Here is a 7311-nt window from a genome sequence, read left to right on the forward strand (position 1 = left end):
GCTATACCAATATAGCTGGTATAGTTTCTCCACTCACCTATAGATGGACATTTGTTTTTTCCCAGTGTTTGGCCATTATTAATAAAGCTTGTACAGGTATTTTTGTGAACACAAATTTACTTCTCTAGGGGAAATACCTAGGAATGGAATGGTGGGTGGAAGATCATGTGGGTGTTCAGCTTCAGTAGATCTTGACAGTTTTCCTGAGTGGTTGTTCCACTTTACACTCTCACTAGCACCCTGTGAAACTTCCAATTACTCCCAGTTCTTGCCCATACCTCAGTCTTTTCTCAGCTATGTTAGGATTGGGGGATTTGGCGGGGGGGGGGGGGACAAGGAGGGAAAGTAAGTAGGACAAACTCAATAAGCCTGCTCCAGCATTCCAGTCTCCCTAAGCCCCTGACACAATTAAATCTTCCTCCACAGTTTTCCAAAGAGGTTCAAGCATTTCATTTTCATTTAGTATAAGCTATCTCAGGGTCCATGTTCTAGACAAATTCAGAGCTAAAGTCATCAGAGGTATGTAACTTCAGCCAAAAAGCCCAATGAAGAGAAAGCAGTCAATCCAGAGGGAGGCTTTACATAATATAAGGTAAATATTGTATGTACAATAATAATTACATCCTAACACTTATAGAGCACTTCCTGTGTACCCAACAGGGCCAGGATGAGGGTGACGCATGCAAAATTTAAGGGGGCACCAGGGACTTCCCGGGTGGCACAGTGGTTAAGAATCCACCTGCCAGTGCAGGGGACACGGGTTCAAGCCCTGGTCCGGGAAGATCCCACATGCCACGGATCAATTAAGCCCGTGCGCCACAACTACTGAGCCCACGTGCCACAATTACTGAAGCCCCCGCACCTAGAGCCTGTGCTCTGCAGCAAGAGAAGTCACCGCAATGCGAAGCCCATGCACCGCAACCAAGAGTAGCCCCTGCTCGCCGCAACTAGAGAAAGCCTGCGTACAGCAACAAAGACCCAACGCAGCCAAAAATAAAGTAAGTAAATTTTTTAAAGGGGGGGGCACCAAATGCCAAACCAAACAAAAAGAACCCAAAAAACTCAGTCATCAAGATAAATTATATTTGAATGGACTATTTTAAAATCAAAATTAATTTTAAAAAAATAAATAAAAATAAAATCAAAATTAATTTTTAAAATCTATGATGAACAAAATATCAACATTTTAAATAAACACAGGGTCAGTAACAGTGCTGCGTGAAGCCGAGCCATATTGGCACCTGAGGCAAAAGGAAACGATCAGATCTACTGATCCTGTCTTTCTTTGGATTTTCTGCATTATTTTGATTTTTTAAAAATTGTGCTAGGACTTCCCTGGTAGCGCAGTGGTTAAGAATCTGCCTGCCAATGCAAGGGACATGGGTTCGAGCCCTGGTCCGGGAAGATCCCACATGCTGCGGAGCAAATAAGCCCCTATGCCACAACTACTGAGCCTGTGCTCTAGAGCCCGTGAGCCACAACTACTGAGCCCGCGTGCCACAACTACTGAAGCCCACATGCCTGGAGCCTGTGCTCTGCAGCGAGAGAAGCCACCGCAATGAGAAGCCCATGGACGGCAACCAAGAGTAGCCCCTGCTCGCTGCAACTAGAGAAAGCCCGTGTGCAGCAACGAAGACCCAACACAACCTAAAATAAATAAATAAATAAATACATTTAAAAAAAAATTGTGCTAAAACATGTGTATCTTAAATTCTGTGTCTGAGGCAAGTGCTTCCCCTCCTCACCCCAGTCCCTGTCCTGGTTGTTCAGCCTTGTTCTAAGAAATCTAAATATATGAACAGACTAATCACCACCTAGAGCAGATGAGGTGCGTGTATTAGCACATCCATTGTCCATATCCATTGTCGGGTGGTTAACAGGAGCTCCAGAGAGGATTAATCTCAGTCCCAAAGTCACACAGCTGGCAGGGATTCAAGGCCAGGCCATCTCTCATCATTAGACATGGCCAAAACCTCTACAGGTGGAGATAGAGGCCAAAGCCAGGTAAGTTGGAAGCCTGGAGAAAACCAGTCCCCAGGGACAGAGGAGGTACTCCAGGAAAGCAGGTGGGAGGTGAGCTTGGAGTAATTAGATCATCTGAGATGATGCAGGAGGAGGAGGAGACCGAAGCTAGTTGAGTCCAGTAAAGAAGTCTGAAAAAAAAAAAAAAAAGAAGTCTGGAAAAACAGGAAAAAAAAAAAAAAGCCCAGCACACCCACCATCCATGCAGCCATGGGCGGGGCAGGGGGGCGGGTTTCTATGCTTCAAAACAAACAAACAAACAATTACAAAAAACACAAGAAACAAAAAAACCCACAAACTTTAAATCCAGAAAAGATCAGAGCCTGCTAAAGTACTTCCACCACCCAAGATGAACAAATAGTAACATTTGTCACATTGGCTTGATTCACTTCAGAATTATTTTAAGATACAGAAAATTTGAAAACACCCACCCAAATGGCTAAAAAGGAAAAGACTCACAGTACTGAGGCTGGAGGAGAGGCTGTGGAGAAACCAGAATTCTCACTGCTAGCAGGCTTGTAAAATGAGAAAACCACTTTGGAAAACGATTTGGCAGTTTGTGATAAGGTTAAGCAGGGTATCTCAACCCCAGCACTCTTGACGTTTGGGCTGGATCCTTCTTTGTGGTGGGAGCCATCCTGTGCATTATGGGATGTTTAGCATCTTTGGCCTCTCAATGCCAGTAGCACCCGCGCCTCAGTGTCTCCAAACCAAAAATGCCTCCTGACGTTGGTAATGTCCCCGCCCCTGGCGGGGGAGGGGATCATCCCAGATCAGACCCATTGGATTGAACAGGCACCTATGTCATGACTAAGCAGTCCTCCTCGGTATAGACTTAACAATCAATGAAACACTTTTTGTCCACAAAAAGATACGAACAGTGAACATTCTCTATGCATAAGAGCTCCAAACTGGAAACAACCGAAATGTCCATCAACAAACGAATGGATAAAGAAACTGTGCTCCATCCACACCATGGAATAACACTAGAAATAGAAAGGAATAAACTGTCGATATACACAACATTATGGATGCATACCAAAAACATCATATTCTTTGCAAACATACTAAAAATCACTGGACTGTACATTTAAAAAGGGTGAATTTTATGGTGTGTGAATTTTATTCTAATAGAAAACAAAACAAATGCATTGAGTGAAAGAATCTAGACATTTAAAAAATTTTTAAATGATTCCATCAGGTATGAAATTCGAGAACAGGCAAAATTAGTCTATGGTGATAGAATCTACATGAGGAGGTTGCTTGGGAAAGAAAACAGGCAAAACTTATGCAGCAGGCGAGTGGCCTGGGTGGTGCCACAGGGGTGTGTATGTATGTACAAATTCACGGAGCTGCACACCAAAAGATTTGTGTACTTTACCATATGTAAGTTATACCTCGATCAAAATAAAAGACATAACACCTTATCGTTAAAGTGGAAGTCACTTCTGTTCACTTCCCTCACTCCACTCCCCTCCCCCACTACAGAAACATCCTCAATAAAAATAATGATACTGAACAATTACTGAACGCCTATTCTGTGCTTTACAAGAATTAATTCATTTAGGCTTCCCAGCAACCTATGAGGTAGGCGCCACTATTATCATCCCCTTTTACAGATGAAGAAACTGAGGCACAGAGCAGTGAAGTAACTTGCTCAGGGTCTCACTGTTCATAGGCAGCGGTGTCAGGAATTGAACCCAGATAGCCTGGCGGGCCTCAGCCAGGATGCCAGGCATACTACAAGCCCGCTACTCTGAACATTCCACAAACTTAATACACAGTTTCACTTTCTGGTTTTTAGTAATTGATATAAACAATATCAAACTGTATCATTTTTTAAACTTGCTTTTTTATCCCCCCCTCCCAGCCCCCCCACCCCCCACACACATGGTGTTTTTGAGTTTAGCCTTGTTGATACATTTAGTTCTTCTGGTGTCAGATGAATCTACTCCCATTTCTTTTCTCTGGCCTTGACTGGTGGAGACTTGGTTTGCAAAGAACCTTATCTTTTGAGAGATAACCCTCACTCAGTTCCTCCCCTTCTAAGAATCCACCAGTGGTTCCCACAGTCCTCAGGGTCAAGTCTGAATTCCACTCCCACCATCTGCAACATCTGGAGCCTTCCCTCTACTCCAGGTTCATCAGCAGTAAAAAAAAAAAAAAAAAAAAAAATCCAGCCATGCTTTATGATACCTGGTTTGTTCACCCATCTATTCATCCAGCAGCTATTTTTTGAGTACCCTGTTCTAGGAGCCAGGGACCCAACAGTGAACAAGACAATGATCCCTGCCCTCTGGGAGCTGACATCTTCCTGGTGAAGTCAGACAAGAAAGAAAACAGTAAAGTCAAATTTATTAAAATTTGCAAGGAGGAAAAATCAAACTATGTGAGGAATAGAGTTTGGTAGGGATGGGGTGGGCCTTGTTTTAGGTGGAGATGCAGTCAGGGAAAACTTCTCTAAGAAGGTGACATTTAAGTAAAGATGGAAATAAAGTGAGGAAGATAGAATGCCAAGATGAGAAGGAAAAGTACTGCAGGCAGTGAGAAAGCCAGAGCAAAGGCCCTGAGGTAGGAATCAGCATGTGTGAGGAGCAGTGAGGAGGTCATGCAGCCAGGGTGTGAGTGAGGGGATTGGGGTGGGAGATGTAGGCAGAGGAAGTAGGACATGCCGAGTTCTACCTCACCCACCTCTAGGCCTTTGCCCTGTTTCTTCCACCAGACACCCTTTTCCTTTTTTTGCGGTACGCCGGCCTCTCACTGCTGTGGCCTCCGCCGCCGCGGAGCACAGGCTCCGGACGCGCAGGCTCAGCGGCCATGGCTCACGTGCCCAGCCGCTCCGCGGCACGTGGGATCCTCCCGGACCGGGGCACGAACCCGTGTCCCCTGCATCGGCAGGCGGACTCTCAACCACTGCGCCACCAGGGAAGCCCTTCCTCTTTAACTATTTTGTAATTTCCTAATTTGTCCCTTAGTGCCAGCCGTTCTGCCTCCTCTATAAGTGGGGCACCTATGTCCTCAAGGCATTCACTGGACTGGGATACCTTTCTCCTGACAGCTCACAGTGTATGCATTCACTCATTCCACAAAGACTGAGCGAGCTTAGGCCAGTTACTGGGAAATTTCAGAGAGGAGTGATATTTAAAATAAATAAAACAGAGCCATGGACCAGAGATGACAGGGCATGGAGGTGCTCTGGGAAGCAGAGGAGGTGACATTTAAACAGAGATCTAAATGATCAGAAGAGGCCAGCCTTGGGGAGATGTGAGGGAAGGGCATTAAAGACCAGGGAACAGCCAGTGCAAAGGCCCTGTGGTTGGAAATAAGGTGAGAATATTTGAGGAACACAGAGAAGGCCTCATCCCCATCTCCTCATGGGGATGAGGAGAGTGGAGGGGGATGCAGCTGGACAGGTGGGCAGAGGCCTGACAGGACCATCCTGTAGGCCAGGTGAGGAGTGGTGTTTTTCCTAAGAGCTCCAGAGAGCCAGAAACAGGTTTTCCAGCAGGCAGAGCTCTGGGGGTGGGTGTGATTTAGGGTTTCCAAGGCCCCAGAGAGGATTGGAGAGAGGCCAGAGGAGCTACTGGGCGGTGCTGGTGCAGTTATCATATTTGGCTGAGATTATACAATAAGTCCTTGGTCTCCCTGTTTCAAGCCCAGAGTGCGACTCTGTTTCCAGTGCTACCAAAGTCCCCAGTGGGTGCTGATAAATATTCACTGAGTAAATGAATGCCGGAAGCTTGGAGAGAGAATTTGGCAGGGTTCCCCAGCTCCATCCGGGGAGGCAGCCTGGAAACCTGGCAGGAAGCAGAGGGCCCATCCTTGGATAAGGTGACCCAGTTCCTGGGCTGGCTCTCAGTCTTGCTTTGCCCCCTCATCCCCATCTGTAAAATGGGTGGGCTGGAGAATTAGAGGAAGACAGGGCAAGGACTATAAACATCCTGACTTTATAATTGGGGTGAGGGGCTTCTCCCTGAGCCTCAGTTTCCTCATATTTAAATCAAGAGAAAAAGAACTAGCTCAAAGGTTTCTTTAATTCAATGGATGAATATTTGAGGAACTGCCAGGAAGCAGGTGTAGCTGGAGGGAGGGAGCAAGGGAAAGAGGTGGGAGAAGAGGAGAGAGGGAAGGTGAAGGGGGCAGATCGTGCAGGGCCTTGTGGGCTGCGGGTAAGACTTTGGCTTTTACTCTGAGGAAAGTGGGAGCCAAAGAGGGATCTAGGCAGAGGAGGGACATGACCTGACTCAGGTGTTCCTAGGAGTCCTTGGGGTGTTGTGGGGAAAAGAGACTACGAGGTCGAGGGAAGAGCCGAAAGACCTGGGAGGAGGTGACAGCACTGGTCCAGGCGAACGATGATGAAGACTGGACCCGGTGCAGATAGTGGAAGGGTGAGAAGTGGGTGGATTCTGGATTGGTATAATTTCTCCTCCTCCTCTTTCTCGTTCTTTCTCTGTTAACCACCACCACCAACAACCAGCCCCAAAGAGTCGCCCAAAGGAAAAAGGGAGAAAGAAAACATCCCGCCCCGGCCTCTGGGACGGTGCAAACCACTCACAGCTGTGGGTAACCAAGGTACCCGCAGCCCTCCACGCTCTGGCGGGTCCCAGGAGGGCGCCAATGAGGCGGCGCTGCCAGGGAACGCTCCCCGCCCTGCGCCCCAGGGACCGCGGCTTGGCCCAGTCACCGGATTTGAAAGGGAGTGCGGGGTCGGCCACGAGCCCGCCTGCGTGCTACAGAGACTCCGGAGACCCTGAGAAGCTCCTCAAAGGTCTCCACCTTCTGCCTCCGATAGGGCAGGAGTGTGCATTGTGGAGCGCCACCTGCATGCAGCAGCCCCGAAGAAGAGGCGGGCCCTCATTTTACAGCAGGGAAAACTGAGGACTCAGCGGCCACAGGGCCCGCAGCGAGTCCGTGACGGATTTAGGGTTCAAATCCCTTTTCATAACAACGGCAAAAACACTAAAAATCACAGCAGCTAAACTTTATTGAGCTGTGTGTTCACAGCACTGGGCATGTATTGTCTCATTTAATTTTGCCAACACCTAAGGGGTGGGTAGGTAAATCCTTCCCGTTTTACAGATGAGGGGCTTTTAGGGCTTGGGGACTCCCCCAAGGCAGGCGGGGATTTGAACACAAGTCTGCTCAGAGCTTGTCTCCAGCCTATGGGGAAGCTCCGGTGCCTTAGAATGACGGACCGTTCCAAGAGGCCTAAAATTGCAAACACAGGCGGGGATGAATTGGTTTTGTTTTTTGAGAGATCCCGGGAGGCCCAAAGGCCTCCACAGCTCC

Source organism: Lagenorhynchus albirostris, chromosome 3 (assembly GCF_949774975.1).
Source record: "Lagenorhynchus albirostris chromosome 3, mLagAlb1.1, whole genome shotgun sequence".
Taxonomy (NCBI): Eukaryota; Metazoa; Chordata; class Mammalia; order Artiodactyla; family Delphinidae; genus Lagenorhynchus; species Lagenorhynchus albirostris.